The sequence below is a fragment of the Crocodylus porosus genome, unplaced genomic scaffold (assembly GCF_001723895.1).
Source record: "Crocodylus porosus isolate Cpor-Errol unplaced genomic scaffold, CroPor_comp1, whole genome shotgun sequence".
NCBI classification, from domain to species: Eukaryota; Metazoa; Chordata; order Crocodylia; family Crocodylidae; genus Crocodylus; species Crocodylus porosus.
In genome coordinates this window covers 113,178,880-113,200,654 of record NW_017728947.1, presented here as the reverse complement: position 1 = coordinate 113,200,654, position 21,775 = coordinate 113,178,880, and the positions used below count along the sequence as shown (strand labels likewise).

Below are 21,775 nucleotides of genomic sequence, written 5' to 3'. Positions count from 1 at the left end.
GACTCCCCCAGTGCCTGCTGGTCCCCCTGACTAGTTTGTAACAGGCCACCAGATCCCACCTCAGCCTTCTCTTGTGGAGACTGAACAGGTTCAGGTCCCGTCACCTCTCCTCGTAGGGTCTGCCCTGCTGCCCCCTGACCATGCGAGTGGCCTCCTCTGGACCCTCTCCATGTTGTCCACATCCCTCCTGAAGTGCGGCGCCCAGTGCAGTTGTAATCACAATGAATGTGACAGAACATTAGCTATGTAGATCTGTTCACACCTGGCTGTCTGTCCCAGTGGTTTACCTTCCATATATCATGTTCGCCACATACATTGAAATGTAACATTTGTTTAATGTTATTAATAATTTTAATGTTTAATTTTTACTCATTTCCTCTATCTTGTGGCACTTGCTTAGACATAGAATCATAGAAAATGAAGGCTGGAAGGGACCTCCGGAGGTCACATCTAGTCCAACTCCCTGCTCAAGGCAGGACCATCCCCAACTACATCCTCCCAACCAGGGCTTTGTCCACCCAGGTCTTAAAAACCTCCAAGGATGGAGATTTAATCAGCCAGAAGCTGCCGCTGCCTCTCCCTGGCTGACCTGGGCTGAAGCTGGACCCAACCTGAGAAGCAGAGCTGCAGCAGAAGGGAGGTGGTCAGGGAGTGGTAGGGGCAGAAACATAGGAAAGCAGGGGATGGGGGAGTCAGGGAATAGGGAAATGGCACAGGCATGGGGGGGAAAGGGGAAGGGGGGTCAGGCACAGAGGGTATGTGGCAGGGGGTGCAAGTGGTTGGGGGGAAGGCATAGAAGGGAACAAGCACATGGGAATAAGGGGAAGAGGAGCAGAGGTCTGGCCTCTCACCCCCCCCCCCCCGCAACTGCATTCCGTGCCTTGGCAGAGTAAGGGACGAATTTAAGATGACTTTCCACTAATTAGAGTCTATATATGGAAAACTATAACAAATTTAAAATTGTTATAGTCAAAGTTGTCTTGCATTTGTATAAATATGGTATTTCCTAGCATGGCTTTTGATATGGTCTCCCACAACATTCTTGCAAGCAAGCTAAAGAAGTGCACTTTGGATGAATGGAGTGTAAGGTGGATAGAAAACTGGCTGGATTGCCAGGATCAAAGGGTAGTAATCAATGGCTCAATGTCTGGCTTGAAGCTGCTATCAAGTGGAGTGCCCCAGGGGTTGGTCCTAGGGCTGGTTTTGTTCAATATTCATGGATTCATAGATTCATAAAAGTTAGGGGCTGGAAGGGACCTCACAAGATCATCAGGTCCAGCCCCCCCTACTCTAAGGCAAAAAAGACTGCTGAGGTCAGATGACCCCGGCGAGCTGTACATCCAGTCATCTTTTGACGATCTCCAGGGATGGTGACTGCACCACCTCTGGGGTGAGTCTGCTCCAGACTCTGCACACACGAACCATAAACAACCTGGAAGATGGGATGGATGCACCCTCAGCAGTTCTTCAGATGACACCAACCTGTGAGAAATACACTGGAATACACTGGAGGGTAGGACTAGCATTCAGAGAGACCTCAACAAATTGGAGGACTGGACCAAAAGAAATCTCATGAGGTTCGGGAAGGACAAGTGCAAAGTCCTGCACTTAGGACGGAGCAATCCCGTGCACCAGGGCAGACTGGGGGGGACAGGCTGGGCAGCAGCTCTGCAGAAAAGGACCTGGGGGGACAGGGGACAAGAAGCTGAACAGGAGCCAGCAGTGTGCCCTCGGTGCCAAGAAGGCGACCGGCATCCTGGGCTGCATTGGTAGGAGCACTGCCAGTAGGGCTGTGTGAGGCTTTGGACAGAGCTTCGGATCCGGAGAAGCTTCAAATGCTTCAGGGTCCGAAGCAGCACATCCCGGTTGAAGCGCTGCCTCGTTAGGCTTCCCCAAGCAGTTCAGAGCTCCTGAAGAGCTTCAGAGATGCCTCGGAGATCCGGCCATAGGGTATAATGGGGAAACAATAAAATATCTATAACTTTGTTGTTTTTTGTCCGATTTGGATGGGTGGTAGACTCTGCAGAGAGCATGAAGCCTGCCGAGTTTCAAGAAGATCAGTCCTCAGCTTGAAGGCAGTTCCCCCCAGACTCCTGCACCTATCTCCTTGAAACTTGGAAGGCTTTGTGGCCTCAGTAAGAGCTACCACCCCTGAAGTTTTGACCCCCCCCCCCATGTTGTAACACATAGATGTGACTGGAGCTTTGCTTTCAAGAATTTGAGGTACAGTTTCCCCCAAATCCCTGCACCGATCTTCCTGAAACTTGTCAGGTTTCATGCTCTTAGCAGAGGCTACCATCCCTGCAAGTTTCATCCAAATCAGATAAAAACAACAAAGTTACAGATATTGCATTGATTCCCCGTTATACCCAGAGCCAGGTCTCCGAGGCAGCTCTGAAGCTTTGGAGCCTCTTCGGCCAGATCGAGGTGGAAACCCGGTCTGGAGCTCCAGATCAGATCACAGCCATCTGAAGCAGCTGGATCTGAAGCCGGATCAGATTGCTCCTGCCTCGCACAGGCCTAGTTGCCAGCAGATGGAGGGAAGTGATTCTTCCCCTCTATTCAGCACTGGGGAGGCCACATCTGGAGTCTGGTGTCCAGTTGTGGGCCCCCCACTACAGAAAAGATGTGGACACATTGGAGAGAGTCCAACGGAGAGCAACAAAAATGGTTTGAGAGCTGGGGCACAAGACTGGTGAGGAGAGGCTGAGGGAACTGGGCTGATTTAGTCTGGCGAAGAGAAGACCAAGGGGGTTGAATAGCCGCCTTCACCTCCCTGCAGGGGGGCTGCAAAGAGGATGGAGCTGGACTGGTCTCAGTGGGGGCAGATGACAGGACAAGGAGCAATGGGCTCAAGCTGCAGCAAGGGAAGTTGAGGTTGGATATTAGGAAAAACTTTCTTACTAGGAGGGTAGTAAAGCACTGGAACATGTTACCCAGAGAGATGGTAGAGTCTCCATCCTTGGTGGTTTTTAAGACCCAGGTAGGCAAAGCCTTGGCTGGGATGATGTAGTTGGGGCTGGTCCTACTCTGAGCAGGGAATTGGATGAGATGTAACAGACCCTTCAACCCTCATTTTCTATAATTCTCAGTATTTTGCATGCACTTGCCTATTGTACTTATTGTCAAGTACAGACATGTATGGAGGAACCTGACAGCCCCACTGAACACTTCAAGCAGGGGCTTTGTTGGGGTGGATAAAGTAACCATTTCACAGACATTGACTTTCTTAATCTATGTTGGAATATAAAAGGACCTTGCATGGGCCCTCAAGTTTAGATCCATATTGAAAGGACCTGTTCAAAAGTGATAAAGGGGCTCAAAATGAAATATTGTTCCATCACAGGTGGCTAAAAACAGATAGGTTGCTTGCAGATGTTAAAAAAACAAAAAAAAACAAAAAATGTGCTTTACTTTACAGTCTGGGTGCTCCCATGTCAAGCCCCATGCATGCCCAGAAGAGGCAGGCTGTTTGTTGGACCTGGCTTGCCCAACATCTGTATAAATCAGGTGCTTTAGAAGGGCTTTTTTATCAAGTAGTTGATTAAATCAGCCATTAGATAAAAGCGCCAAAAAGCTCCGCTGAAACACCTGACCTATACAGACACCGGAGACAGGTCAAAGTCACACACTGCTTCTTCCAGCAAAGTGCAGTTTTGTTTTGTTTTTTAACATCTGCAAGAAGCCATAAAGTCTATCAGTGCATTTCACCAAAGGCTAGAGCAGCTCTGCCCCTGATCCCCAAAGCTGGGCGTTCCCACTCAATTACCTATGAACTAGCTGCTTATTCTATGCCCTAAGAAATGCTGCACAATGGTAACTTTATGTAAATGTTGAACTTTTAATGATGGATAGATTAAGTACAAGTTCCTGGACATCAATGTACAACAACATGCGACCATTCCCTAGTTCCCTGCCTCGTGATAATGGGGACTTAAATTTGCAACTTCAGAAGCTCAAAATGAGTGTTTTGTTGCACACACAACTGGATTTGACATGCATGTTCTATACAAATCGTACTACATGGACTCAAGTTTATTGTATATCTGCATTAACAAGCCACATAGTGGTTAGTCTGCACTTTGACATCTATTCACCTTTTCCTCTGTGACCTTTTACAACTCAGAGCATTTCTCACACTATTGGGTCTAAGAAACCGCTGAACCAACTTTGCTTTAGTTCCTGCTTTAGTCTGTAATCAGGCAGTTACAACCGGCATTTCTTTAACTTATGCAGTCGATTAACATTAGAAACGAAAACTGCATTTGCACTTTAAAAAAAAATCAATTTCCTAAGCAAATTGAAAAATTAAGCCAATTATTTTACTGCTTTTCAAAAGAAAGCTTTATTCTGCCCCAGTAATAATCAGATGGCTCTGCAGGGGTGGTGTATATGCGATGATTGGTTTTAATTAACACTAAAACCTACAAGTCTACAAAAAGTTCTGAATTTCAGCACATTGTACAGCCGGACAGACTCTTGAGTTTCAGAGCAGATGACACAATGGCACAATGCTAAAAGTCATATTCATTCATGTTTAGCTAGGAGGACATCAAAGAGAATTATCAGAATAAGTATTCGGGATACAGCAGGAAAGAACAGATTTTGCAACTGAATTATCATTTGGGTAATGTTCAGGCTTCTTTAAACCTGAAACTCCTTGGAAAAAGTAGGTCTTTCTGTCATAGACAAAACATATTAAAACGTTCTTAACATATCAAGAAATATGTTAAGAATTAAAACATAACAATGCTATTGATTGTATATAAGAATACAGCCAATAATGGAATTTGGTCACCTAAATGCTTTGGGAACCTTTGGTTATGTCAAGCTAAAGAAATTATTTATTCAGTAAATATGTAGCTTTTGGTCTGGTTGCAAATGTCCAGAAGCCACTAACAAATTCCTTACTATGGGACTTTATTCAACATTTATCCATAATTTTGGAGTTTTATAGTTCATCCTCAGAATGGTTTGCAAAGAGTTTTCATCAAGTATTCAGACAATATATTGATGTGGTGTGGGTTGAATCTTCCTGAACCAGAGGTATTGCAACTGCCACACTTTGTTTGAGATAGTTGAAAGAAAAGATTAGGTTCAATTTATGGGACAAGACAGATGAAACAATAAGTGGCCTCCAACCAAAAGACAGGTACAGGCCACTACTCAGAGCAAAGGTAACTGGGAAACCATTACGGAGGTGGTACTGGCCACAAGTGTAGGAGAGGGGTTGTAGTAGATACGCTGGAGGGTAGGGCTAGGATGCAGAGTGACTGAGACAAATTGGAGGATGGGGCCAAAAGAAATTTCATGCGGTTCAACAAGGACAAGGGCGAAGTCCTGCACTTAGGACGGAGCAATCCTGTGCACCGGTGCAGCCTGGGGGTGACGGGCTGGGCAGCAGCTCTGCAGAAAAGGCCCCCAGAAAAGGGGGTGACAGTTGACAATAAGGTGAATAGGAGCCAGCAGTGTGCCTTGCTGCCAAGAAGAGTAACAGTATACTGGGCTGCACTGGAAGGAGTGTTGCTGAATAGAGGGGAGGTGATCCTTCCCCTCTATTCAGCACCCGTGAGGCCACATCTGGAGTCCTGTGTTCAGTTTTGGGTCCCCCACTACAGAAAGGATGTGGACAAGCTGGAAGGAGTCCAACAGAGGGCAACAAAAATAGTTCAGGGGCTGGAGCACATGACTTGTGAGGAGAGGCTGAGGGAAACGGGCTGATTGACTCTGCAGAAGAGAAGACCGAGGAGGATTGAAGAGCAGCCGTCACCTCCCTGCAGGGGGGTTGCAAAGAGGCTGGAGCTGGACTGGTCTCAGTGGGGGCAGATGGCAGGACAAGGAGCAATGGGCTCAAGCTGCAGGAAGGGAGGTTTAGGTTGGATATGAGGAAAAATTTCTCATTAGGAGGGTGGTGAAGCCCTGGAACAGGTTACCCGGAGAGGTGGTGGAGTCTCCATCCTTGGTGGTTTTTAAGACCCAGCTAGACAAAGCCTTGGCTGGGATGATGTAGTTGGGGCTGGTCCTGCTTTTAGCAGAGGCTTGGACTAGATGACCTTCTGTAGTCCTTTCCAACCCTAATTTTCTTTGGTTTCTATAATTCTATACATAGGAGGAAAAGATGCAGAAAAATCACCACAAAAAGGGGTAGAGAAAGCAACACAGAAACACCCAAGAGAACCAAAGCAGCACTGGAAGCGTGACTAAACATAGGCGAGGAAAGGGCTTTTAGTCTAGCGGAGGGGGTATGAGCCTGAACAAAGACACCGTCTCCTGTTTGCTGCTGTTCAGTTCCTCCTTGTTTAAGAAAACAGTCTTTGGAAACTTTGGAAACAAATGTCATCAGAGACGTAACCAACTGCCATTAGTTCTTCTTTCATAGAGAAAGAAAAAGCTCACGAGATGCCGAGTTTGGCTAACTATTCAAGGTCAAAAAGGGGTAAATATGTTCAGAGCATAAGCTGTGCTGGTTAGCTATGACTTGTCACATAACTCATACTTTATGGTTTCTGCTCCAAGCTGGATAAAAACAATTTATAATCAGGAAGAGAGAAAGAAGAAACCACTCTGGCTTTCAATCTCTCAAGTAAAGATAATTTAGGCAGACAGAATTGATATGGAGGATTAATTTTTTTTAAAATACACGATTTCCTTTTGAATAATTAGAAAAATTAGACTGTTCTAAGATTTATTGGCCAAGCATTTAAATGTAATTTTCTCTCATTGCAATCAGACAAAGGAATTGTTTATGCCTGAGTAAGTCCAATGGCAAAATCTTTGTCAGTCTCATTTAGTTCCCTATATTCAAGGTGCAGGGTGAGGGGAGGTTGGAGGCCTCCTGGTACTGAGTGAAGTAATATCTTATGCTGAATAAGCTATGTTATTTTGACAAGGATACTGAGCAATGCAAGACTAAGATTTTTTGTCTATGTGTACACAGCTGCAAAGATGTTAGCTTAAATATAGTAGTTGTGAGCATTCAGGCAATAAAAATTCAATTCTTCAGAGAAACGGGAAAGCATTAATATTATGTGACTATGGCTGAAGTGATTTCACACTTACATTTAAATAAATACTCACTAGGTGCATCTACACATGAGCATTACTGCGGAGTTGACTAATTACTGGAATCTAGGAATCTACTGCAAAGTTGACCAATTAGCTCCTCAGTAAAGTGTCACTGTCTACACATGCGCCAGTATCATGGTGTAATTAATTAACTCCACTGTAGAATAGTACTGGCAGAGACAGTACTGTCCTATGGCAGAGTCCTTATGTGTGCTGAAACACATGTGTAGACAGTGATAGGCAATAGCTGGGGCACAAGGGTGCTCAAGGGCAGGGGATGCCTGACACACGGTTCCACACTTAAGCACTCTTGTGCCCCAGCCAGCCCCTCTTGGTAACCGCTCTTTGTTGGGCAGACTCGGCTTCTTTCCCAGACCTCAGCAAAAGCATTTTTTGAGCAAAATCTTGCCTACCATCTCTTCCAGCTCAAATCTGGTTTGATAAAACATAAGGCCTCGCCCCACAAATCGTGATCCTTGTACCACCACAGTCACAACACCCTTTCAACACTACCACCGAGTAACTTGGAAACTCAGCCAACAATGAAGGCTGGTTGGCCAAACGAATGCCTCACTGTTTGCCCTGTTTTATCTACCTGACCAGAGCTTTCCATCTGATGCATTATAAACTCCAGCATGCTCACGCCAACCACTTTACCAGTGAGTTGCTCTGGCATTAGTTGTGTACGTTTCCCTTGGACACCAGAGTTAGTAGCTAAGCATTCAATATGCTCCACGCAGGCTCAAGGTAACCTTCTCTTCTATATCTCTTTTCTTTCAGCGGCCTAACAATTAGGCCATTTGTAGCTGTCACTGAAGCCCATTGTGACCAGTTTTGCCGGTGTCGAATTTGACACACAGTCCAGCATCCTTATAGGCATTAAGGCATTTAAGCCTAATGGTAATTTTGGGGAGTTGCGCACCTACGTTCCTCCGGATCAGAGCCAGATTCATTTCCTTTGTACTGTGGAATTAGCCAGTTCTGTTATATTTGAAACTTGTGCTCTAACTCCAAGATCCTTCCACTGCCAAAAAACCCCCCCTGTCGTGCTGTTCTTGTCTCCTCCAAAACTACTAGAGCTTATGCATAGGCATGAGTGACATGTTGATCTTAGCATCCACTTTAGCAACAAATACATAAACACTGTCAATTATTTATATCCGAACCCAAAGAGGCAGTCTGCCGCCTTGTCAGAGAAGATGGGAGTTTGCAGGCATTCTCATTATAGCTTCAACTAGCCCGCTAGCACTGACAGGGCAGCCCCAGCCTTGGGCTCCTTTCAATCCCCACGTACCTTTTTTGAACAGGGCCAAAATCTTAAGCATGAGAGCCAGCTTGCTAGCCACTGCTGAAACTGGACAAAGGGAAGGTTTTGGCAGCTTCGGCAGCCATTCGATCCTGACAAAACCTGTCACGCATCACAGCTACTACTCTTCCTAGGTGACTGGCACAAAGTAGTTTCACAGCTACCTGAAATGACAGGAACCCCATTAGGGCTGCGTGTGAGAAACAGTTCCTGACGCTAGCAGCAAGTGCAAGTGTTTTGTCTGCTTGCTTGTTTCCTCCTTTCCAAACCTAGTCTGTCTTTTGTTTGATTTCAACAATCTGATTTTGCATTATCATTCATGGGCAGGGGTTGACAGGCAGTCTATCTCGGCAGTACCAGACATGATGGGAAGAACAGCACTAATGAAGAAAGGACTTTGAAGGCTCATCCTGGATCTCTGGATGGCCTCGTTCAAGGTCATGCTGGAGAAGGAAGGCATCTGAGCAGCTTTTTTTAATAACAAGGACTGGGTAGAGTGCAGAACTGTGGTTATTATCAGTAGTGTTACTATGTGAATTGCTAACTTGAAAAGGCCTCAGCCAGGGTCTGAGTGTGCCAGGTGCTGTACATGCTTTCCCAGCCCTGGAAAACTTACACTCCAAATATGAGAGAGAAGAGATGGCACAACAAACAGATCAGGAGGAACAAGAGGCAAGAATGAAATCACTCCAGTACTCATAGCAAAAAAGTGAAGGAATACAAGCTCTACTTCTATAGCTACAAGGTGCCTATATCTTCTCAAGTGGTTGTTATTCCTGAAGAATTTTCCTTGGACGACTTCACCTGACACCAGGCAAAAACCCAAAGGTTAAAAAAATAATGTGACATTAATGTAAGCTGAAAAAGAAAATTTAAGCCGGGCCAGAAGCATCTGCGTCAGGAAATCAGAGTCCCTCATAGGAAAAAGGATTCAGCTGTGTGCTCAAGTGAAGCTTTCTGGTAGGTAATGTGGCAGGCCAGTAGGGGCTGCTCCTGCATTGAGCCACCCACCTCGCTGAGCCCAACCACCTTCCAGGCTCCAAGTGCCTCCCCCAGGAGTGCCTCATGTCCGGCCAACCCCCTTCCTGGAGCACACCCGCAAGCCTGGGGATAACACTGCCACCACTCGGAGTCTGGACTGATCTTGGACCTGCACCCTCTGGGAAACACAGGCCTAGTAGTCCTTGAGGGTAGCTGACCCACTGCAAGAACTTGGGGAACTTCCCTTAGTCTAAAGCACAGATAGTGGTCTCCCTTAGTCAGCCAAACCAAGGGGACCCCAAGGTATAATCTCGACCCTCTCCCAATAAGTCTCCCATGCCAGGTACAAAGGAGAACTTTATTGGTTACAAGGAGTAGGTTTGGAATAGGGTACAGGGTAGAGTAATATCAGAGAAATATCTTAGAGCAAACAGTGGCATGCTAACCTTTGATCACGCATCTGAGCTACTGCAAGCTATATAGGTATATATCAGGTAGCTTACTTACAAGTATTATCCAGAGGCAGGTGGAGATTCACTCTAGTGGCAGGCAGTTCCTTGATCATGAGTTTCAAGACAGAGAGAGAGTTTCAGATGGTCCAACTTCTCTGCGAGTGCTCATCATGGCCACTGCCCCTCCTCCTGGGCATTTCTTCACTTATACAGCCCATATGACTTAATTTACCGGATCCAATAAAGGCCAGCAACTGTTGGCTGCCAGCCAAACGATTTGAAATGCATCACTGGTTGCCGGGTAGACTGGCAGGGTCTCTAGCCCCCTCCCAGTCATGTTGGCATTGCTTAGAACAATAGGAAGCTTAAGCCCCCACCCAGGTGTGTGATGCCAGTCACGTAGGCAGAGGGAGCAGGTTTCCCCGGTCCCTCAGGAATGTATCCAGCTCAGGTTACACCTCAGGGTTACCTGAAGCAGATGGGACCAGAGAAGTCTGCCCTCTGCAGTGACCATGGTAACCAAATTGCCAGATAGCAGAGTTTGGGGAGAGACAGAGACGGTATTCTGCCACAGGTAATCTCAACCCAGTGGCAATTCCAGAGTATCCAAGATGCAGGCACCAGAGGACACCCTGCACTGGATAAAACAGTTTCCACCATGCTGTCCACCATCTTTGTGCACCGCTATTACCTGCCACTATCTATCCATTCTTGCTAAAGCAAAAACCACTCTTTTTTCTCTGGTTGGTAGCTGATTCCCAGGCCTACACCACTGAGGGGAATGGGCTGGCCATCTCTGGACTTTTTGCAGTCTTCACTTCTCTTTCCCCGAGAACAGTGGCACTCACTTCGGAGTGATTCTTATTATTGAATGAGACCAATACGTTTACCTCCATCCATGAAATCTGGGGTTTGCACCATTCTTTTGGGAAGAGACAGGCAAACGATTTGAAATGCATCACTGGTTGCCGGGTAGACTGGCAGGGTCTCTAGCCCCCTCCCAGTCATGTTGGCATTGCTTAGAACAATAGGAAGCTTAAGCCCCCACCCTGCTTGTATTTTCTTCTTTCTTGCCAGGAAACAATTCCACACCCCTAGGAAAGTTCACGTCACAAAAACACCACCATCCTCCCAGCTAGCACCCAGGCTCCGTGTGGAGGGTCAGGACTGGGTGAGCAAGTGAGAGTAAGGGTAAGTCATGAATATCAGGCATATCAGTCCTCATCCACCAGCCAACTAGAGGGGATAGAAAGGATTCCACACAGATGTGAGGGCTCAGCACGAACATCTGGCTCATCAGGATTGGGTACAGCTCTAGCCATGTGCTGACCTTGCCAACATATTGTGGTGAAAAACCTGTGGAAAATATCCCACTCTTGGTCACGGCAAGTCAGCCACTCTGGTCTTAGTAACCTTGGGAGTCACAGAGTAGACAGGAACGTGGAGGAAGCAGTGACGGCGGGTCTGGACCTGCAGTCCATTGTTGATGCTACTCTTGTGCCACAGGCTGCTGGTGCTACAGCTGCCGGTTGGATCAGTTATGCCCAATTACCTTCAGTAAGAAAAACAGACAACTGCCACTCTCATTTAAGTCGCGCACATTTGATCTGCTACAGCATGATTATCACTGGAAAAAAAGCTCTGCAAAAGCCCTAATTATATGAGTAAGTATGGAAATTGCCATTATGCTCCACGCTTAAGTGTGCAAACCGTTTGTTAGCCCATTTTCTTCTGAGCATCACCTGAACAAACAACAGCCCTTTGCAGTTGCAATCAGACTGTAATTAACTGTGGCAAGATGACACTGTTATTTTGCTGCAACATTCACCCTGATTTCTTCTGCTGGCCTGAACAAGTAGCCATTTTCCCATCTGAATGTTGTAATTTCTAACTAAATTATAAATGATAAGACATTTTTGCTCTGCTGAAATTACTCTTAGGAGCAGGTTTATCTCATGAGAAGTGCAGCCAGTCCCTGGGTAGTAATACACTATGGACTCATCTGATTAACATTTTGTGAATTAACATTAAGAAAAAAAGCACTGAGGATAGCACTCCTAGGTGCCTCACTTTAATTCAGAGAAACAGAGCTCTAATACCCAAATGGCATTTAATCCAACACTAAAAATACAGACACGTCTTAGCCACTGCAGTAACAGGCAGGTTTCACGGGAGCTCACTCTGCCATCATTAAATCCAGCCATTTATTCTTCTCCAGCACACGTAAATGCTGTAAAAGAAAAAGATCCAGACTAGGGGTAGCAAAAACTAAAACAGGAGGGGGAATTATAATAAATGTATCCATGTTGCAACATTTCCCAAGCCCATAGCAAACAGCAGTGATAAATGAACACAGAGGACAATCCCAGCCAGCTGCAAGTGGGTTGGACCTGCCTTTGATGGATACCTCGAAAGGAATCTGCTTCTTACATTTTAGCAATACTTATACAGCTTGTCACAGTAACAAAACAATATTGAATCAAAGACTTCAAAATAATGTTGAATCAAGGTCAAAATAATGTTAGTCAGAAATCCCACTGATTTCAATGGAGGCGTTTGCTTCATGATGGCTCAACAAATGATACTATGCCACATAATTCATAGTAACAGGTTGGTGAATCTGCAGTCATAGCCATGAGTAAAAAATGGCCCACAGCTGCCCTGGCCCACCATGGAAAAGAATTGCTAGTAATCACATTACCAGTTTTAATGGCTTGAATTTCTGTACCTATCAAAGATTAAACTAATCAATCAAAAAGTTCATGGATGACACCAAGCTAGGGGGAGCAGTAGATATACTGGAAGGTAGGGCTAGAGTGACCTAGAAAAATGGTACAAGGGCCAAAAGCAATCTCATGAGGTTCAACAAGGACAAGTGCAAAGTTCTGCACTTAGGAGGGAACAATCCCATGCACCGGTGCAGGCTGGGGGGGACAGGCTGGGCAGCAGCTCTTCAGAAAAGGACCTGGGGGTGACAGGGGACAAGAAGCTGAATAGCAGCCAGCAGTGTGCCCTTGGTGCCAAGAAGGCTAATGGCATCCTGGGCTGCATGGGTAGTTGCGTTGCCAGTAGGTCAAGGGAAATAGTTATTCCCCTCTATTCAGCACTGTTGTGGCCACATCTGGAGTCCTGTGTCCAGTTCTGGGCCCCCCACTATAGAAAGGATGTGGATGGAGACAGTCCAGCAGAGAACAACAAAATGGTTGGGGGCCTGGGGCACATGACTTTTGAGGAGACCAAGTGGGAATTGAATAGCAGCCTTCACCTCCCTGCAGGGGGGCTGCAAAGAGGATGGAGCTGGGCTGGTCTCACTGGGGGCAGATGACAGGACAAGGAGCAATGGGCTCAGGCTGCAGCAAGGGAGGTTGAGGTTAGATATCAGGAAAAACTCTCACTAGGAGGGTGGTGAAGCACTGAAACAGTTACCTGGAGAGGTGGTGGGGTCTCCATCCTTGGAGGTGTTTAAGACCCAGCTAGACAAAGCCTTGGCTGGGATGATATAGTTTTGGGCTGGTCCTGGTAGGAGCAGGGGGTTGGACTAGATGTGACCTCCTGAGGTCCCTTCCAGCCCTCATTTTCTAGGATCCTATATTAAAGTTTCAGTGTATTGCAGAATGGCCATCTTTATTTTAATTCTGTCAAGGGCAGAGCAAAATAATTGATGACAGGAATTTAGCAAAGTTTCCAATGTAAAATAAAGTTGCAAAGAAGAAAATTGCATTGGTCGTGGGGCTTTTTCTTTGCTAATACAAGTGATTTAAGCCAGTTGGAACAAAATGCCAGAGTGCAACTTTGCTTAGGAAAAAAGCATTGATCTTTTTAAAGAAACATTTGGCAAGAATGCAAAATGAACATCCAGGGGTTTTTATTTACTCTCCTCCACTGCGCTCACTGAAAGAAGTGTACTCTGCAGCCCTGCCTCAACACACGAGTCTAGAATTGTAGACCTTTGGATGCACATTCCTTTTTGCAAGAGAATAAGACACACATATAAAAGAGAAGTTTACTGCTCCTCAGGCATCTCCCAAACCTCAGCTAAATCTTTCTGCTTCTGTTCCTTAAATGTCTCAATTTGCATAAAATTGTCTGCAAACAATTACAGTTAATTAAGATAATTTATCACTTGAAAGTAAAGTCGTCTTATCAGCAGGTATCAGCCTGTTAAGCAAACAAAGAATTAGTCTAGGAAAATAGTCAGGTCCTTGTTACCATGTTATACACAAAGTGGCAAAAATCATTTCTTTATGATACTTTCTATTTGGACTGGGTGTTATGTTTTCAAAGTAATTAACTGCAATTAGCTAATCATCCTTCTATTGCAACTTAATTTGTGACTCGACACTATAGACTTGACTCATTTACACTTTGGCAGGCTTCCTGCATATAAATTGGGACAAAAAAACTTTTGATAACATCCAAAAGTTCTTCTGACTGAGCAAAAATGGCACATTAGAACGAGCTTGATTGGGTATGTGCTAATTTTGCTCAGCCCTGAAGGGAGCAGCTTTCAAAGTGGAGAGGAAAAATGTACTACAACCAGCATGAAAAGCTGAGCTACATTAAAGCCCACTCCAGAGGGGCTCCCTAGATGGTGGACTCATCTCTGTGGCAGGGGCCTTCCCTTGAGACCTGACCCAGACTCCACTGAAGCCATCAGATGCCATGTCCGTTAGCTTCAATGGCCATTGCTTCAGGCCCAGTACATGGAAGTCTGGCTGATTTCAAACAGAGCTGTACACATAAGATGCTCTCTCTCAGAGCTGTCAAAATTATGCACTTACATTAGAAAATAAAAAACAAACTAGTAATCAAACCACTTTTCATTCAAAGACAGTCATTAGCAGTGCAGCATGCAATGGGAAAAATAAAAAAACAAAGTACCCCGTTCTGGAAGACCGTGCATTGAAGACTTGATTGCTAAAATAATGATAATAATAATAAAAAGACAGCATTTAATTCTGCCTTTCTGTGATTAGTTACATATTAGCATTCATAAAAGCATTAGCCCATCAGGGTAAACCGACTTAATGCTGTACCAAAACCGCTAAAAGACAACCAGGAAGAGTAATTTTTAAAATTAATTTAAAACCATTTCTGTGTGCCATGGGAAAACAAAAAATCATTACGTGGTGACATTAATATTCACAGCAGCTCTTATACAATCAGCCACTGCCCTCCTGAGTTCCAAAAAGCTGCCGAGCACACAGCCGTAAAGGGATCTACCGCGCCAAAGTTCAGCTGATAGCCGGTAGATACCCACACTGCAACAGCCCACCATTGCCCTTTCCCCTCCTGCTCCCCTTCTCGGCAGAACCCTTGGATTTAATTCCTATTTCTTCCTCCAGCAAGGGCATCCCAAGCTCCCTGAAAAAATAAAGGCGTACAAGCCTGAAGTGCTCTGCTTTATCACATTGCATTCTACACCGCTCCTTTTACAAAGGCTGGATCTCACATACCGTCAAAGATAATTATGGTTAAAGCAATTACAGTCGCCTTTTCTTCATGCGGCGCCATCCTTTGTTCCACACATCTTCCCACGTACTGTGCCGACTTGAGATCCTCCCCCACAATGTATTTTAAAAAAATAACAAAAAAAAATTTTTCTCCTTGTCTTCAAGTTTGTCTAGGCAGGAAGCCCCATGCAAGGCACTGAGCATGGGTTTATAAGCTAGTTACTTCAGAGGTTGCCTGCGCTCTGTTGCGATGTGCCTGTGTAGCCCAGCTCTCTCCCGTTCTCCATTTGCAGAATTGAGATAGCAACACTAGGACATGGCTTTACAAATTCAGATTTGTACAGGGCTGTGCAAACTGGTAAGTGGTGTACAAGCATGTTGGAGTTTTTCCTTGGTGTCGGCTTCCCACTTTTCCCTCTACATCTATGGGAATTTCCTGGATGTTAGGCATGAAGAATCCACTGTGGATGGCACAACATCATCTCCCGCTCATTCAAAGGTGTCCCTTACTTTCATGACCTATTGGGCAGGTTTCCTGCTGCAGCCTCCGTAACACTATTGCTACTACCAATCTACTTAAGAAACGGCAGTGATTTCTAACCCTCTTCCCTGGCTTTATTAGCATCGAGGGGGATGTTGTACAACCAAACAGAGTCTTTGCTGTGTGCATGATCTCATCTTTCACAGCAGAATGAAGTTCAAACCAGAGCTCACCCCCTAGAGCCACACTCTCCTACCTACCAAGATCTATCTAATGTCCTCTTTGACCAAAACGTCCAGGCGAATGCCACCACTGTGGGCTGCTGCTGCTGCTAGAGATGCCTTTCAAGCTCTGCATAGTATCACAGACAATGAGGGTGGGAAGGGACCTCAGAAGGTTGCATCTAATCCGACCCCCTGCTCCAAGCAGGACCAGACCCAACTACATCATCCAAGGCAGGGCTTTGTTGAGCTGGGCCTTAAAAACCTCCACCTCTCTGGGGAACCTGTTCCAGTTCTTCACCATCCGTCTAGTGATAAAGTTTTTCCTGATATCCAACCTAAACATCCTTTGCTACAACTTGAGACCTTTGCTCCTTGTTCTATATGCTGCTCTTTGCACTGTGAGCATGGTCAGGGTCTTTTGTTGCTTGCAGTATGGGGCTCAGATACTAAAAGGGAATGCCACCCTTTTTCCCCTGCTATGGGACAGTTGTCCCCCGCTCTCTCTCTCCTCTCCTATATGGTAAAATATTCTCCTGTGGGATCTGCCTTCCTCCCTGAAATGGGAATAGCAGAAGTTGATAAGGGGGCACCCAGCCCTTATTGCCCCCAGGTGAGAGGGCAGCACATGGCAGGAAGGGTCTTAGACAGACTCCCCTAGTTACCTCTTCTCCTTTAAAGGCAGATTTGTTCCCCAATCTTCCAACTAGGCTTTTCTTTCCTGGTGATTCTCCACATCCCATACCCAGCATCCTGGCTAAAGGCATGGAGCATGTAAAGATCTGCATAAAATCTCTTACGAATGTCTTTGGAGTTCAAAATGAGCAGATAATTCCAGAGGACTCTTCTCCACACATCTGGAAGTATTTGTTTTTACTACCCCATAGATCCAACTTCCCAGCAGAAACTGGAGTGGGGAGGCGCTGGGACGTGCCCCGTAGCCCCTCTCCTCCCACAGATGCACCCACCCCCTCTTCACCCAGAGATGTGGATACTGGCCTTGCTTTCATAGCACAACATAGATTTCAATCTATTCTTTTCCAGGTTTCTATGACAAGGTGGCTTTTTGATGGATAATCCTAGAATTGCCCCCTGGTATTCCAGGCTGGCAGTGCCACAATAAGGCTGCTGATGATACAAACTATATTTTCTGTACACCTCATATTCAAGGGCCCATTGAGGCTGCTTCAATAGCCTGTACCAGCCCTCGCCTGGACTAGCCAGTGCTTGCCTGTTTAAAACTAAGAGCACAAACATTTCAACCAGTAAGCTGTACTTGAGTAAGCGTGACTTTAGGATGTCCTGGAAATACATTCTTGGGCAAATACCCTTCCCTCATTCACTGTATAGAAATTACTTGGGCATTTTGAGTGTCATCCTTCCAAGAGACCCAGTTGTTCCATCACAGCTGGAATTCATTATTAACCCTTCTATGGGTATTTGATCATCAAGTTGTAGGGCTTTGTAACCTAGCAGCTTGTTGTACCACCTCATTCAGAGCCAGGGGCAAGGGTGCTTCTGGTGAAACTTGTCCAGTTGATGAACATGCCTTCTGTAAAGTGTCCAAGTCTCCTAGCCATGAAACAGTGTGGTGGGAACTCCTATACAGAAACTCTTCTATGCAGGTGACTGTGGTCTGATGGCCCGCTCCAGGAAGGACTTTCAGCTGTGTTTAGGTCCCTTTGCGTCCAGATTTGGAAGAGTATATAGTGCCTTTCTGTATCCAACAGTATTTATCTGTCCACTTCCATTTGTTTGTCAGTTCATTTATTTGAGAACAGTTTTCACCACACACACCTCTGTTGAGGAGGAGCTAGTTCATTGTACGTAGAAAGCCATAATGGCCTTCATCAGGTTTGAGATGAGTCCAGAGTCAGCATTTCCACCAACTTAAAAGTGTCCCAGGCTGTCATGCTCTCCACACTGCAGTCAGGTTATATTGGATCACATGCAAGTCTAACGTAGAAATACTTGCCACTGCAGCTGTGCAATATGCCCCAGGGTTTGGGGGTGACACTTCTTGGATGAATTCGGGGAAACAGTCACATCCCTATTTTGAAATCTGATGGCTAGAAAATGATATTTAGAGATTTGCTTTTAGGAACTGGCTTGTAGATAAAATAGGTAATGCATTAGAACAATGGTTCAGGGGGACGGCAGGGGTTAATTGGTTTCTAAAAGCTTGTTTGTGACTAAGTTTTACAGCCTTCAAGGCAGCCACCATGTCTGAAGCCAATCAACAAGCAGGCATACACATCCTGGGAAATTAAAAACATGAACCGTGTACCCATAACATGAGATAGGCTTACTGTATTGGAGCCAGGTCACAGTCCCCAGCAGCAGAGCCCCTGGGATTTCCACTTTTGATGGATGGACCAAATTAGGAGGCCAGGCATGCCCAAATTAAGACACCAGTAAATGACCAAATTAAGATGTATGCATGTGATGGCTTTGTGAAACAAAACAATATGCTGACAGGACAGAATGTGGACAGGACGATGACCACAGGGAAACCAATCAATGGTACTAAAAATGAAGAGTCATCAGGAGAAAAAGAAAATGAAAGGAGGGATTTCAGAGCAGCAAATTCCCCCAAGGGAGGTACCAGAAGCAACCATGGGCAGAGGACACACCACCGGCCCATCTCATCCACTGCATTGCAGGGGGTGGGCCTCCACCCTCGACTTCCAAGGTTGCTGACATCTGACATTCCAGAAAAAATCATAGGGTAAAACTTGCATACTGTCCAGGCATACCAGGACTGGTAAATATTGAATCAGGGGGGTAATTTTGTTTGCCTTGCCTTCATTATTCTTATCTGCTATTACTGTGTATCAATAAAATACGCCTATTATCAAATGGAAGGAATTATGTTTGGTCTGAAGGTTTGGGTCCACTCAGAATAAGGTATCTGGGTCATAAATCCAGTGCCAACAAACTCCTAGAGGGGGGATATAGACCTCACTCACAGTTTTAGAGCTGTACACATTTTATGTATGTCACAGAACATTGCCAGCTAATAGCCAATGCTTGGATTTAACACAACATTATTTATAAAGGAATTCACTTTTTCTTAGGACAGATATTAAAAAAAAGAAGAAGTTGGAAAGTTCAACTTGCAGGGAGTTCCTTCTGTGTATTCAGACTGTCCTCCTTCCAAAGATAACACAAATTAATGGAACTTACAAAATGATATTGATCTGAAACTTGCCGGGAAAGTTGGTAACGGCTCTCTCTCATTATCCCCAGTTGTATAGGAAGAAATGGTTTTAATTAAACAAACCCCTTGTTTGTGGAACCCACTACATTTCCATGGCAACTTGACTCTGGCACTTCTCTTTAATTGGCCCTTGAAAGCTGCTTCAGTGGGTACTGTTCCTGCATTTGAAATTAAGGGCTACTGACAGGGCCCATAATTGATTTGGAAGAGATGAGACTTTTCCAGCCAGTGAAGGAAGATGCAAATCACAGATATAAATAGGAAGTACATAATACAGTCCAGTATTTCCAGCTACTGAGTAGAGAGAGTATAGACAACTATATCAAACCCAGAGCTCGGTGCTACAAGACCTGGGTTTGATTCTCAGCTCTGGCATGGTTTCATTGGCTGAGAAGTCAATCAGTTTGACTATTCAGGAGTCCAGTAACTATAGAGATCTCAGTTTCTGGTTGTCCAACTATACTCAACTAGCACCTGGGCATCTAAGCAGCTTCTTTGACTACAGGAGTTTCAGATGTTCCTCATCACTTCTGAACATCTGGCTTTATAAACCCATCCCAGCCTGCAACGATGGCAGAATTTGGCTGTAAATAGGTATGCACTGGCTATTGAGGGAGAAAGAATTCAGGTAGAAAGTTAAGGATTGCAAGGGAGAGAGCAGGAAAACCCTTGTGGATCCACTGGCTTCAATTTTACCATTCAGACAGCATGCAAGGCACAGACACAGCTCCAATATTAGCTTCAAGTCAAATAGAAAAATAGGGTCAAAGGTACAATGTGAGCATACAAGTATCTTACATTAGAATGGTGAAGAAACACACATTTCTGTAGTCTAGCAGGGAGTGGTGTGCCTAGCAGAGTGGTTCTCAACCTTTTTAGACTCAGGGACCCCCCTCCATAACTTTTGTGAATTGAACAGCATGCCATTTGAAACACTTATTCATTTAGGACAGTGCTGATCTGCCTACAGAAAGGCCGGGCAGTGGTGGCAGGGGAATGGCCAGGCAGAGCGAACCTAAGCCTGCCCTTATCTACTCATCTCCTCCCACTCCACAGCACCCTGCAAAGGATCTCATGGCACTCCAGGGTACCCAAGGAGCCCGGTTGAGAATCACTGGCCTAGTGCCACTTCCACTTGCCTTGACTCTCCAGTCTAAATAACGAGGACTCTTGAAAAGTCAAGCTGATTGACTTCTCATTCAGTGAACTGGAAGTGAGGAAGCAAACGGCCATAATCTGAGAACTGGCCCAAAGCCTTGGGGGAAAGACAAATATAATCCACAAGTGGCGAGGGAAGAAACAAACAAAACAGAAATCAAACAAACCCACACGCTGCCGTGTTTGTTTCCCGACTTATCTATACTTCCCAGCTAACAACAGTATAATGGTTGTGTATTAATAATGCAACTTGGCTGCAATTCTTTGCTGTGGCTTATGTTTCCCCATATAGTTGTTTTGAATGGTAATTCTGAAATGCATGCTTCTTCCCTCTTCCTAATTGAATTTAAAGTCAAACAACATTAAAGTTAGGGATCTTTATTTTTAAAGACAGCGCGTAGTTCAATCTGTTGAGAAACATGGTTATTTTGTTTACTTTTTAACTAGGGTCATCACCTTCTCTACTGTTGTTTCAAGGTTGACAGTGATTTAAACTTGGTGTATTTTTACAACCTACACCTAATCCACAATATAAATCATCCTGAAGGACACTTATTTCTGCCTGTCATTTCACAGGAAGATGCTATTAAAGCTGAGCTGGGTACAATGTGCAATTCAAAAATGTGGTGCTGATGACTTCAACATGCATTACATTTTCATTAGCTACGGATAGAGATGGAGGTGGGAAGGCATGCCAGCAGATTCGTCTGACTAAATGATAATTGCTTTCCCCTCATTTAAAAACATGTCAATGGTTTTTCTTCATTAATAAAAGGACATCTGCATTTTAACTGTCCCCTTTTCTGTTAATAGAGACTGAATGTATTAGGCTCCTAATTCTCCAAGAATTAGGAGAATACAGATGTTGCTATTGGTTTTCATGATAGCCAACACTCTTGTGCCTTTAGGTTTCACAGATCATTTCAAAGGCATAATATTTTCAAAGGTAACTGGACATTATGGGTCTGCTTTTGCTGCATACCCAGCCTATGAAAACCAATGATCCTTCCTGCATTGTGCACCTCAAAACACCCCGAAATCAATGTGTTTGTTTGTTTTTACAAGTCTTAGGGTAAAGGTATTGAGCAAAATCCCAAAGAATGTATTTCTTTCCATGGAAAGTATTATTCATGAGCCCAAACTGTTACTACCACATGATTAACATGATTATTAACAGCACTGTTCTCAGTTGTGACAGAAGACAGAATAAGCAGCAATGGTCTCAAGTTGCAGAAAAGGAAGTTTAAGTTGGATATTAGGAAAAACTCTCTCACCAGGAGGGTGGTGAAGACAAGCACTGGAACAAGTTACCCAGAGAGGTGGTGGACTCTCCACCTTTGGAGGCATTTAAGACCCGGCCTGACAAAGCCTTGGCTGGGATGATGTAGTTTCACGGATTTCATAGATTTCATAGACATCAGGGCTGGAAGGGACCTCG

General features: G+C 45.0%; 1 long non-coding RNA gene across 1 annotated transcript; it reads right to left on the bottom strand.

Moving 5' to 3' along the window:
- Positions 1-13,087: 13,087 nt before the first annotated feature.
- Positions 13,088-21,704, bottom strand: LOC109321003. Its single transcript, XR_002103926.1, has 3 exons — positions 21,518-21,704; positions 20,195-20,200; positions 13,088-13,101 (listed from the first exon to the last, which is right to left on the bottom strand). It is a non-coding gene; the product is annotated as an uncharacterized LOC109321003 (long non-coding RNA).
- Positions 21,705-21,775: the final 71 nt, after the last annotated feature.